This window comes from Stegodyphus dumicola, chromosome 10, assembly GCF_044657685.1.
Source record: "Stegodyphus dumicola isolate Sdum_Otavi_A_Nest chromosome 10, ASM4465768v1".
NCBI classification, from domain to species: Eukaryota; Metazoa; Arthropoda; class Arachnida; order Araneae; family Eresidae; genus Stegodyphus; species Stegodyphus dumicola.
Window position 1 is genome coordinate 147,268,886 of NC_140777.1, and position 13,013 is coordinate 147,281,898.

Consider the following 13,013-nt stretch of genomic DNA (forward strand, 5'->3'; position numbering starts at 1 on the left):
TCTACTATAATTAGTTTTAAACTTATTTTAAGCTTAGAATTTTATTGTGATGCGATGTCATTTCAAGTACGTTTAGGATTTTCCTCAGACTCGATATCTTAGAGCATATGCCGCATGCTTATAAGTTTAAAACTGACCAAAAGGAAATGTCATTTTTTAATAAAATCCTTATTAATTATTTAAAATATACAGCTTTGAATCATGGATTTTATTTAGAATCAGAAATTTAAAACAAAATGAATAATATGCTGTCTTAACTTTGCTCTTTCATTCGTAGAGACAAATATATTTTACACTTCGGTGCGCGAAATTTTATATTAGAAAAGGCAAAGAGAGAAAAATGTGTGTGGCATGGGCCCTCTTAACTGACCAATACTTAAGAGTGTTTAATGATATTGTTACAAAATGCCCAGCTGCGATAAAATAGCTTCTCCGCAAAGTGGATTTAGGGTTGCTATAAAATGGTTAGGACAGGCAGGGTTGTTAGATTTGGCACGAAATCGCCCATTTGGTGACAAAATCGGCGATATGCAATAGACGGGTGGAGAACGTTCTAGAACGAAATCTTACCGGTTTGGCCCACAAAGTCTCGAAGGCAGGCCAAAAGCTCTATAAACCCTGCCTCTGGAGTAGCAGTCTATCGAGTTGATCGTCAGCGTATTGCGAATTGGTGCATCGTTGAGGATATCGAGTGCATCGCGAGTTGTAGTGTGGAGAGTCTCGAGAGTACACTGAGTTCCGAGAACGACCGAACAGAGTCATGATGTGTACTCTAGTGCTTTGCCGTGGAACTGTCTTCATTGCAGCCTGATAGCCTGCGTTGCTGATTGTTTCAGCGTGTTCGTCGTAGGTTTTCGACGACTGTAAATGTGTTTTCGAGCTGTCTTTAGTAATACTGGCTAATAAATTGTGTTTTCATTCTTTATCAAGTGTTGTCGTTAATCACTTCAAATCCACGAACCCGTAGAAGCGCAACAATATTTTTTCCTGAAACATTGTCTACAGTGACGTTTTTGATTAATATCATGAGGTGATTTGTTTGGTCTGCAAAAGTAAAATCTATCTTTGGTTATTGACTTTACTGCCCAACGAAAATAATTGATCCACCTTTGTTTAATCCTTATCTAATGTTATATATTTATTATTTAATTTTGTTTAATCTTATCGCCAAATCTCAAAATTTATATGCAATTTTAACGTTGAATTTATTCTCTACTTTCTTATTCTCCCATTCACAAGTTAATTCACACCGTACAGCGAGTTTGACGCGTTTACTTATTCGATTCATCAGAGAATCAGCTTACTAGTATTTTACATTGGCAAAAGAATATTATCCCTTCTCCGTTCCATTTCCAACGTACCAGACGTGAACCAACGTGAACGAACAAAATTTTCGTCCCTGCATGCGGTCGCTTTGTATTATTCAGATGAAAGTGAATTTAGCGCAGTTTGTGATTATTTTTAGGCAAGACAAAGGCGAGGTTTCTCCTTTGAGGGTTACACTGTATCGTTCATTTAGTTTATGTTGGTTTATTTCTCAGTTTCTTTCAAAGTTCCATATGATAATGTGTTAAATCTTTTAAGATTTGATACATTACTGTGGCGATTTACATGCGTTCACTTAGTCGATTCTTTAGAGAATTGGGGCTTACTGGTATTTTACCCATTGGCAAAAGAAATTCTTCCCTTCTTCTCCTTTCCTTCTACACCGCGCTTGATAGGACAAATTTAATATTATTTATTTAGTATTGAAATCTGATGTTAAATCTTTAAAATAAATAAATAATCTTAATTTAGACTAAATCTTTTAAGATTTAATACATTAATTATCATCTGGAACCTTTCCTAGAAATTTAAAGCGCGACCAAAAACGAAACAAAGGTGCATTTTAAAGGATCTAATCAACAGATGTTTATGAAGTTCAAGAAAAATTTTCTTTTCTCTTGGTCTTCTTTAATACTGCAAGAATATATGCGTGAAATAAGGACAAATTGAGCAATTTCGTTTCGTTATTTGTATCCGTTTAAAGATGTGGTAAATACCGCTATAATTAGAACTTAAATTCAGCAGGAACCGGGTTTCAGTATATCTCAACTTTTGAGCGAAATTACAATGCTATCCTGAGCGCATCGAAGCTCCAAACAAGACGAGCTCTGTATTTTGTAGTGCAATTGAATTGCAGTGTTAACAGAAAATTCTATTATTAATCCAAAGCGGCAATTTTCCCAGAAGGACTATTAATTTCGTTTTGGCATTTTGCGTCAATTCACGATAAGCGTTATTTCACTTTTCAAATTGTTGCCACCAAATATTATCGCCCTGCCTTATATTTAAAGAAATTAAATAATGGAGAATGTACATGAATGAATGTATGCCTCTCGCATTGTGATAAAACAACGGTATCTAGAGCCATCAAAATTTGAATAACATAATCTTGCATAAAATATGTACATGTGGAAGCCTAAATTTGTTTTGTTTCATATTTTGTAACACTTCAACGAATTTTTGATTAACGAACTCAACGATTCCAAAGCACTTTATGGAAAAACATTTTTATCTCTCGCGCGCAAGACTCTGTATCGGAAATTCTAAAGATATGCTCATTTTAAAATTATTTTGGATATAGCTGTTGAACTGAATTTTATGGTTTAAGTGGGAAGAACATATTTAATAAATAAAGGTAACACCCAAAACTGAAAATCTGAAGCTTTTCAGATTTAAATTTTTATAATACATATCTTCATGCTTATCTTTAATATGTTTTATTAAATATTTGATAAAACAAGTATTGGACTACATACTGAATTGCGTCAATATTTTTGGGAATACTTGAATAGATGTGAAAGAAAATCCTCCCTGTCAAAATGTCAAAAAGGAATTTTTACGGGCTTAACTTACCTGGTCAAAATTGCTTCAAGAGAAGCAAAAACATATTGCAATTTGGTCTGAATACGAAGAATCCTGATAAAAAAAATGCTTACCTTTCTTTTATCCTCGGTATCATGTTTTGTTTCTATTATTTTTCTCACTTTACTAGTTTTATAATTTCATTTTAATGTTAATGAATTTTTTTAAAATTTATTATTTACTTTCTCATTTTTATTTCTAATTTACTATTTATTTATATATTATTAATTTAACTTAATCCATTAATACTTTTATCTGTTTAACATTTTGCTTAATTTTAATTGTTTATTATTTTATGTAGTCATTTATTTTTATTCAAATACATGTATTTTTTCCTGCATGCGCTGAAGAAACGTTTTGCAAATAAGAAAAGGTCATAGTTTGCTATTATTTGTTCTCAGATTTTGTAACAATTTTGTTTTTAGTTTAAATTAAAAGTAAGTTATTTAGTGAACATAAAAGCATTATTTAAAATAAATGTCAGTCTGAAAATTTAATATTTAGCTATCAGTACGTTTGAATTACAAAGTGTAATTAACCAAAATGTTTTGCAGATACCTACATCTAGATGTCATATAGAAAATAAATGTAAATTGGAATTTTTCTCTCTGGGTAATTGTTATTACTGTTTATTTGTGGTTTGATTTAAAAGAATTAAATTTAGATTAAAAAAGGTACTTTATTAAAAAAAATATTTTCATTCTCTTAACGGGGAAAAGAAAAAAATTCAGCTTGCTAGTTGTTTAGATTCTGCATTCGGTCCGCATGCAGTTTGAGTTTAGACCACTATTGTAGTCAACTTTCGAAAGACATACAAACCTTTCATTTATTAATATACTTTTAAAAAGTCTGAAATGAATCAATATGCCCTTCGTGAAAAGTCATCATACTTCCCCAGTTTTTAGTACAGGTCTGGAATTAATCAATAGTAAAAAACCAAATTTATTAATTCACTCATTTCCTTCTTACAAAAGCTGATATTCAAAATAATCACAATAACGCAGTAATAATAATATTTTGGGTTAAAAATTTTGTTATCACAGTGCTTATTTCAAACAAATAATAATGTTTAGTTTATAAACCACTGTTCTAAAGTACTAAATAATGCGTTTTGAGCGTTTGGAAACTGAAATTACATGTGAGAAAATATCTTCATTATATTGTTACGGTTTTTCTATTGATTTAGCTATGTTTAAATATAATTAATTAAAATTGTTCTATGTTACCTTGCTATGCAGCACGAGACTTATTTGAAGAGAAAGCGTCGCCGGAAAAATTAAAAATACAGGAGCACGTGCATTTAATAAATATTTCGTAATTGTACGCTTTTGCTTTTCGGGAAAAATCGAGAAAATACCAGACTATGCTCGTGCTGATTAAAAAGCTTATAAAAGCGGGATCAAAATCTCTCAATTCGGAGTTTTTAGAAAACTGCTGTTGTTTACTGTAGTGAATTCGCGATGAAATCGGATTAGCTTTCTTTGTTTTGAATTAAGTTCTGTTGAATGTATGAGTAGTTTAAAAGATAACTACCGTGAGATATTGCAATAGTGTACGAGTATCTGGGAAAATTTAAGAATTTTGTTTTATTTGTTGTGATAATAATAAATCTTATTCACATTTCATCGGACTTGTGCATTCAATTTACTACGAACCCGTACGCACGCAACAATATTATATGTAACAAAATTGTAAATAGCATAATGTTATAATACACTAATGAATCGCAAAAGAATATCACCGAATGTCGTTAAGAAGAAAAAGAAATCAATCTGCAGTAATTCTAATTAGATTTTTAATCGATCTCTCAAGACAAATCGAAAAAACTGCCAAAAATACCAAATTTTAAAATTAAATTTCGGTTAGTTTTTGTCGTGCGGGAGTCAAACATTTTACGTTTTATTACGTCCTCGTACGAAGTGAAGGAACTATTGAAATCGTGAACAATTTCGGATATCATATTTCAACGATAATATCCATTTGAACGATGTTTTTGGATGACAGCTATACGTACGGATAGAATAAAGGACTCTTTTCCAAAACGTATTCCAAAACAGATTTAAAATGGATTCAGAAGAGAGTTTTTTTCGTGACATCTATGCACATGTACGTATGTATGTATCTCGCATAACTCAAAAACGAGTCGCTTCAAAATTTTGTATATGGAACTATCATAACATGTAGTTGTGCATCTCTCTTTTCGGTTGTAATGGAATGCTGTATATTTATATATGTATATATATTCACTCTGTTATTCAGCTCGGTAGGTTCAGTTTTTTTTATTCTTATGTATTGGCAAATTATGCCTTTTTTGCTTTAAAAATGATTGAATTATGTTGTTCTGCGTAGAAACTCTAATTTTAATTGTAAAAAAAAACTTTTTTTGACTATGTTCATTGTTTTATTTATTTATTTGTATTTCACAATTTTTAATGAAGCTATTTTGAGTTTTCATATATTTCTGCATTGCCGCAAGTGAGAATTGAATTAATTGAGTGAGAAATACATCTCTAATGTAATTCAAGGAAGTGTGTTTAAATAAAATGCAGCAAAAAGAAGTTTGTAAATTAAAAAAACAATTGTTTACAAAATTACTTTTTATTAACTTAAAAGTACCAAAATATGAATGTTTTCAGCATATAAAACATATTTTAATTGAAAATATTTGAATTTAACAAACATTCTCTATTCATAAAAAGCAAAATTAAAGTTAATTAAATTTTAAATGAAATTGAATTACAAATAAATGGTTATCCTTGCAGCAATGGCGGAAGAGAATTATTTAAATTTAACTTTACTATATTCTTTTGAAACAATTTTAATTGGAAATATATTTATGACGGCTTATAAAATAAACCCCACATAAGAACTTTCATGGACACAGTGCATGTTTAACTTACCATTATAATAAATTAACATCACTTTTGCTTTGAACTCTTCACCATTTATTCTGTTAAAAAAATACTGTTATCCAGTGATTAATAAACCAATTAATTACGATTTACAGGCAAAATTTTATTTGTTCTGTTTACAAACATTCACGAAATGAGCATACTTTTCTTGCAGTTAATGTAATGATTAAGGTTTAATGTTAGTGAAAAAGTGCAGTATATTTCCGTAGCAGCTTCCTTTGAGCAAATGATTAAATGCAGCCATACGTTTTCTTTGAGTAAATAATCATATGAACTACATTTTCCTCACATGCAGAAAAACAGGTTTCAATCGTTAACTCAAGTACACTTGCATCTGCAGGTTCCACCATCGCAAATCCATGTGCATCCAGGTTCACTTAAACAACTGTTTTTGATTTCATTGTCATCTCTAGCTTGATTTATCTGCACGTGTTCCCTGTAAAACATAAATCAAATTTCCGGTTGAACACAGGCAGATTTATTAGCTTTTTTTCAAAAGGTTTAAATCAAACAGGAACTAAAACAAAAGCATAAAAAATAAAATCTGAAAGAATTCAGATATTAACATCGCACTGGAAAGTTTGTTAAGGCCTTTTATGTTCTCGCTGAGCTCGCAGTTTGCCAATCTGATCATAAACTCAGTCCTAGAACAACTTTCTATCTTTTTATCTTTATTCTTAAACATATCTTTCTTCGTACTTAAGCCATATAAAATTCAACAGTAAAATCGTAAAAGCTTTAAAAGCAGCTTATTTTCAAAATTTCCGAATGAGTGTTAAGTGTTGCTATACATTTTGTTTCTCTCAGTTCAGCATATCAATGTTCAATTTTCTTAACAAGGAGACCTACACTACTTTTTTTTTTTTTTTTTTTTTTTTTTTAATTTTATCATTAAATAACAGTTTCCTCACACTTATGCGACATAAAAATTCAGTAGCAAAATAAATAAAAAAAAGCGTATGCTCAGAATTCCTGATACAATGTCTACAGCTGTTTGTCGCGAACCTTAATTTTTCGTCGAAACATTTTTGCTTCGTATTACTTTTGATATCTGCATTAGTTTTCAAATAAAGATATGTCGCAACCTCAGTTAACTGAAAAGGAAAATCCTTTATCACGTAAAGGCGACTGAAAATATGCAATAACAACAAATGTGATCGGAAGAATAGCAGTCTAAAAATGAAATGATCTGGAACGCAAACAGTTCGAACGCCCATTGTCAGAAGAACAGCTGACATCGCAGGAATTCCATTACTTAAAATTTTTTAATTAGTTTATATAATCTTTGCTTGAAAAACGAAAACGAGGATAATTCTTGGGGCTTGAACTCAAGATCAGTAGACAGATAATGTTACACTACTTCGAGACCAAGACTTTCTCTTTCCGATGATCAAGACAGTGACGTCATCAGTTTTTTTTTTTTTTTTTTTTTTCGTACTTGCGCCACACAAAATTGAACAACAAAATTCTAAAATACTTAAAACAGCATATCTTTAGAATTCCCAATAGGTATCCAAAATTATTGCCATACATTTTTCTGTATTCGCTATGCTATTTCTTTAAAAATAAGACATGGTGATAACATTTGGTGGCAACATTTGAAAAGTGACATGGTAAAAAAAATGAGGCTTGAGAATAATTAAGTTATTGTCTCCGAGACACCAGGTATGAGTTCAACTTTTGAAAAAAATTCTCATTTATAACTGCTATAAAATTACTTCGGAACCTTTACAGAAGAAAGAAAGAAACCGAAAGAGGGGGGAAGTAGAACGGTAGGTAATGAAAACTGATAAATTATATTGTCAACTACTTTGCACCTATGCATCTTTAAAATGACAGTAGTTTATTTTTTATTGCTACAGAAAGAGACAGTTTCTTAATAATGTTTTGATATTCGTAAGTGGCTAAGAGACTACGTAGCATCGAGTGATCAATGCGGGCTTCTGTGTTTTGATAGCGTAATTTAATCCTGAGGATATCTACCGGATAAAAGAGCCAGGCATGCTTGCCGTTTTAGGATATTTTTATTCAAAATTAACAGTTTTACTGACAGATTAAACACTTTGAAGAAAATATTACATTTTGAACATCGAGGCAAAGCTTAGCTATTTGGCCTTTCATATCCAGATCAAGATCACTTTTATATTTCTTCGATTCTTCCTGTCTTTACTCCTAAAAAAACAACGAGGGGCTAGTCGAAGTCTTTCATACTGGAAACCCGCTCTTCGGGTCATTTAATTTGAATGTGACGATAATTCCCGGGGCTTCAGATCAGTAGACAGATAATATTACGCTATTTCGAGGCCAAGACTTTCTCCTTCCGATAATCAATGACATCATTTTACTCATTGAAGTGGGAAAAACCTTGCTTTGGAGCAGGTGATCAAGGTCAATAGACAGGCAATGTTACGCAATTTCAAGGTCAAGCCTTTCTCTTTCCTGTGATCACGGCAGTGATGTCATTCTACTCATTTAAGTGGGAAAAACCTTGCTGTGGATCAAGAAGTCGACGTCATCACACTGGCTGACCTTGGTCGAGAAGAGCAGACCTGGTAGCATAGTAACCTTGCTCAACTGAAAGTTCGTTTTTCACGGGAATGAAAGCCGTTGAGTATAAATAGACACTGTACTGTTACTATTGGTTCCAAAGATGATCTACTTTTTTTTTTTTTTTTTTTTTTTGTAAACATATAGCTTCCCTGTTATATGTGTTAACTGTCCTTAAATATACGTGTTGTAGTGTTGAAGATATTTATATGCTTCAAAAAACTTCGTATAAAAAGAAGAGAGAAAGTGACACCAAAGAAAGAATGATGATAAAAAAGTGATATGTACCTAATAGAATGAAACACTAGCACCGTAAATTAATACGAGTAGTTCGAAAAGTTCTGTAATTTGACAATGAGATACATTCGATGACCTCAGAGATTACGTGATTTATATATAGCTAATGTAAACAAACAAGGTAGATGACTTCAGAGAACGCGGAACTTACGTATAGCTAATTTAAACGAAAAGGTCATCTCTCCTTGCGGAATATACCTCATTACCTTTTAATTAAGGATTTAGAATAGGGATTTTATAATAATGCTCTCTAATATTACAAATAAATGAGTAAGTAATTGTTACCTAGCGATATCAGATTCTTCAATACTGTCCAGATCCATGTCTAGCAAAAAAAGATATACAGGTATTAGAAATAATTCATTTTTGAATTACAAATGCACATTAAACATTTTAATGTGCATCTGGCGTTTGTATATTTTATATAAGTAAAGTTTCGAACAACAGATTCGTTGATATCTCTTTCAATAATCAATCCGAATAGGCAGGAAAATATTGACAAATGTTATATAAGTTTATGATACGCAGCAAAATAAATAGCTCAAGGAAAATGCAGATATTCAGTAAGTCCTCTTCAGCGTGCAAGAAATATTGTCAGTTCTTAAAAGCACTCGCAAAATAAACTCTAAATTGCATTTTGGATAAAGCTCTTTGAATCACAAAGTCTCATGGCTGATTAACAGCTGAGCCTAGCTCTCGGAGCTGTATTTTTATGTATGGCACTGCACGAGCTTTTGAAAGCTTCGTGAGAAAACGGTATTGTGCTTCAAAAAGCATTTTTCCCAATCTTCCAAAATGTCACCATATTGGCGAGAAATAGCCAATTTGGCGACAGCAGTTGTCGCCAAGGCCTTTTAAGAGTGTATTTGTCCATACGTCGCGTTCTACTTGAGCTATTTTCACAATTTAAAGACTTTTACTCAGAATTGAAAGCTATTCAATTCTACATAAGCAGTAAAATCTTATTTACAAAATATGTGGCTCAAATTTAATTGAAAAGAAAATTAACATAAACTATTGTCCTAAAAGCAATAAAAAATAAATAAAACAATATACAGTATTACAGCAATGCACAAGAACAACAATGCAGTCACAAAATATATACGTTACATATATTTACATACATACATTTACAGCAATACAATATGGTCTCATAACTATATTCTAAAAAATGTTTGGTGCTTATCATATACTTTCTCCTTTGTTCTAAATTTTTTTGCTTCCCGATGGAAATCTGTAAAATGATTCTAATGCAATTTGAAATGTAGAAATTTAATTTCAAAGTAATCAGTTTGTATTGGACGATGTAGATTTAATACAGAAGGAAAAGGTATACGTGCTCTCGGCTGTGTTAACGTCATCGTATGTAAAGCGATTATTTCGATAGCAACTTTAGAGTATATCGAGTAATTAAATGATCCATGCATCATAAAATTGTATTCAAATACAATCAATACAGGACATTGTTTGACAAGAATTAAAGCTACAGATCTAGAATAAAATATCGCGCTTTTAATAGCTTATATATTCTGTGTCTTAATATTTAAGATCTATTTGTAATTTATGGCATTTATTGAGATTCCAAAGATTTTTAAATTTAATGCTCGTATATTCTGTTACAGAATAGTAGCGATACATCTTCAAGTTACAATGGTAATCCTTAAAGCTGGCCCACAAATGGAAGTGAAGCAAATAACTGTAAGCTTTCAAGTATTTATGATTCTGTTGAAAACACGGTTTTTGAGGTGTTGGCTTTAGTGTGAAAAACGTAACTTTTAATATCTCTTGCAGTTTGAAATCCAGCTAGGAAAATAGCCTCAGAATGTAAGAAAAGAACGAAGAATGTATTGTTACGAAAGTCCCAGCTGTGGTAAATTACCTTCCCCACACAGCGGGGTTATGGTTGCCAGAATTTGCGCGAAATCGCCCTTTTGGCGATAAAAATGACGACAAGCCATAGACGGAACCAGAACGCATTCTTAGCGCATTTCCTCGAGCATATTCTCAAAAGTAGGTTAAAAGGTACATATACCCTGCCTATACGCGGAGAGAGGAGTATCTTGAGTGTGGTAGTGTAGTAGAGTATCCTGAGTTCAGAGATTAGCTTGAGGGCGATCGACCGAGTCCGGAGCTGTACTTTAGTGCTTTGCTGTGAAGCTGTCTTCACCTTGCAGCTTGAAGGCTGTGATGCTGATTGTTTCAGCACGTTTATTGTAGTGTTTCGACGGGTGTAAACGTGTCTTTGGAACTTTCTCCTGTCTAACACCTGTGAATAAATAGTGTTTTGATTCTTCATTAAGTGTTATCGCCAATTACTCCAAAGCCGTAGAACGCAACAGTATTGACGCTTGGAGAGTATCCATTGTACATTGAGTGAATTATTAGTAAAGAAGAGTGGAATATTTCATAAAACTCTTACTTGTGAATAGGTTACTAATGTTTGCCCAAGAAAAGCATTTTCTAAACGGGTTCTGTAGAATCTCTGAACTCCGTGAAAGGAAATTACAGATTTCTATAACTTTTTGGCTCTTGTTTTAAATAAATTAATATTGCAGGTATGTTTATACTTGGCTGACAAGACAATAATTGGGTGAGGTGCATTTGCTACATATTTTGTACATTCAGCTACGTTTACAGTCGTAATCTAAAATCTGTACTTTAAATCTCGACTGCATTTTTTGGAATTTTTGAAATATTTTTGGGGGTATTTAGTTCCTAAAATTGATTCCTTCATGCAATATGAAGTTTCAAAATCTCTGTCCTTCCGTCAAGCTGTAAGCAGCTCATCATATAAGAAAGGAGCAGATAATCGTGGGAATTACTTACGTGCGATAATTCAAATCTACAAGCTGTCGAATGGATGACAGAGCTGATAGTTTGTTAAAATCTCAGCAAAAAGAGAGAGCTGCAGAAGTGTTATCAAGGTAGAATCTTTCATACCGTAAATATGAGCAAGTTTTGCTTAGAAGCTCTACTATAAATGAATTCTTCACATTAGACAGTAGACCTTGTATATTTTGCTTCATTCATCGAAAAAACAAATGAACACAATGATAATGGTTTCCCAACTGGCATATGTGTTATTCTACAGACTATAGTCTAAATGCGTATTAAGAATTCTTGGGGAAGCGCATTTACTGTTTAATATTTTTATCAATATGTGTATGTCAAGCATCTACTAAAATTCAGCGCTATAACACAGACCTTAAATTTTAACCTTTCACTATCTGAATTTGTTAATATGCTTTGTTAAAAGATTATGATGAAAGCTTGGTTATAAGTTTATAAGGTATTTTCTCCCTCTTCCAGCATGCTTTTGTGATGTAACGGTAGCACACTCGACGCATATTCGAGAAGTCCCGGTTCGAGTGTCCCGGCGAGGGCATCGCACATGCTTTGCATTTCCTTTTTCAAAATAACCTCATTCCTCTACAAGGTTTTCAAACGTAATTATAATTTATTTAAGAGTAAAACATTATTTGTTTGTCCCTCACGGGCCTATAAAAGAGTATTTATTTATCTGTACAGTAATATTATGGGAACAAATTTGAAAGAGAACAAAACAGTGCAGTTTCTCCCCAGGACCCATCCCGTCCGAAAAATAAGTAATTTTTATTTTAAAGACGTTCAACTTAGAATTAAGATATATTTTTGTTCATTGCATTTTGGTTTATTATACGTTATTTTAAAAACAAGTTGCTTGAAATCGTTAGTACTATAAATATGATTTATGATTTTAGTGAGTTTAGCTAATAATTAATAATTATGCAGATGAGAACTGCCTTTATCTATACTATTAAAATCTGTGTGCCTCTGTCTGTTTGTGTGTTTGTAACATCATCTCCTCGGGAACGGCTGGGTGTAGAGCTTAGCGGAAGGTACCGTTGGATTCAGAATGCCCGTGGCTCGCCGGATTGACCATCGGCATCTTCGTGCGACTTTAATTAGCCGAGATATGAATTAAAAACTGATTTTCTCCCTACATTTCCCTACGTTTTGCACTTTCTTTCACGGGTTTCCCCTATTTTAGGGATTTGGCCGAGTGCCAAATTCGTTTTTCTCGAATATCTGCGGAACGGCTCCGAGTTGCGATTCGAAACGCATATCCCCGTATTCGAAAAAAATCAACGAATCCATCGATACCGGTCCCATCTTCGTACGACAATAATCCGCGGAGTTATTAATTAAAAACTGCGAAAACGTTATTTCATTTTTCGGAGTGGCAACCGTCTCGGAATTAGCTGAGATAAAATTGCTTTTTCGAAAGCGCCGGGGGGATGACAATTGCTTCCGCTCGAGATTTGTGCTGGCGAAAGGTCACGTGTCAATTTCTTTTTTCTTAAATATCTA

At 32.6% G+C, this 13,013-nt stretch overlaps 1 long non-coding RNA gene across 1 annotated transcript in view; it reads right to left on the reverse strand.

The window, feature by feature from the left end:
- Positions 1 to 5,901: 5,901 nt before the first annotated feature.
- The window catches only part of LOC146995131 (uncharacterized), a 28,821-nt gene continuing 21,709 nt past the window's right edge, over positions 5,902 to 13,013 (reverse strand). The window contains exons 3-4 of the long non-coding RNA XR_015043703.1: positions 8,949 to 8,988; positions 5,902 to 6,255 (exon numbers count right to left, since the gene is read on the reverse strand). This is a non-coding gene — a long non-coding RNA (uncharacterized LOC146995131). The remainder of the gene's footprint in view (positions 6,256 to 8,948; positions 8,989 to 13,013) is intronic.